The sequence below is a fragment of the Vicia villosa genome, linkage group LG5, assembly GCF_029867415.1.
Source record: "Vicia villosa cultivar HV-30 ecotype Madison, WI linkage group LG5, Vvil1.0, whole genome shotgun sequence".
Taxonomy (NCBI): Eukaryota; Viridiplantae; Streptophyta; class Magnoliopsida; order Fabales; family Fabaceae; genus Vicia; species Vicia villosa.
In genome coordinates, this window is record NC_081184.1 from 139,994,811 (window position 1) to 139,995,309 (window position 499).

Sequence of the window (499 nt, forward strand, 5' to 3'; positions counted from 1 at the left end):
TATCCAATTACGATCCCAGTACAACAACAACTTTAACCAATTTGCATGGAAAAGGCTCATTCCTTGTTCAAGAATGTAATGCATGGAAAAGGCTCATTCCTTGTTCATTCCAATTTGCATTACAACAACAACTTTTTTATTGATTACTTCAACATTTTCTAAATGTCGGCTTGCAGTCAAACCCAACGTGGAGTAAATCTTTAACCAAATTCATGAAATATCTTTCAGTCACAGTTATTTTTCTTCACTAGTTTTGATTCACAGGTTGAATTAGCATTATCGCATTAAGATTTTCGGCTTAAATTCCTAGTCTTAGGGCTAGGGGCCTTGGTTTTGGTGTGGTTTTCTAGTTCTTCTGTGTTGATCTTGTAAGTTTACCTGTCCTTTAACATGGCGATGAACAATGGAGGGTGGACTGTTGTTCGTAAGAGTAACCTAAGGAGAACTATCGCTAGGGGCTCTTATTGGAATGCTGGGAGGGGTAAGGAAGCTCTAAGTA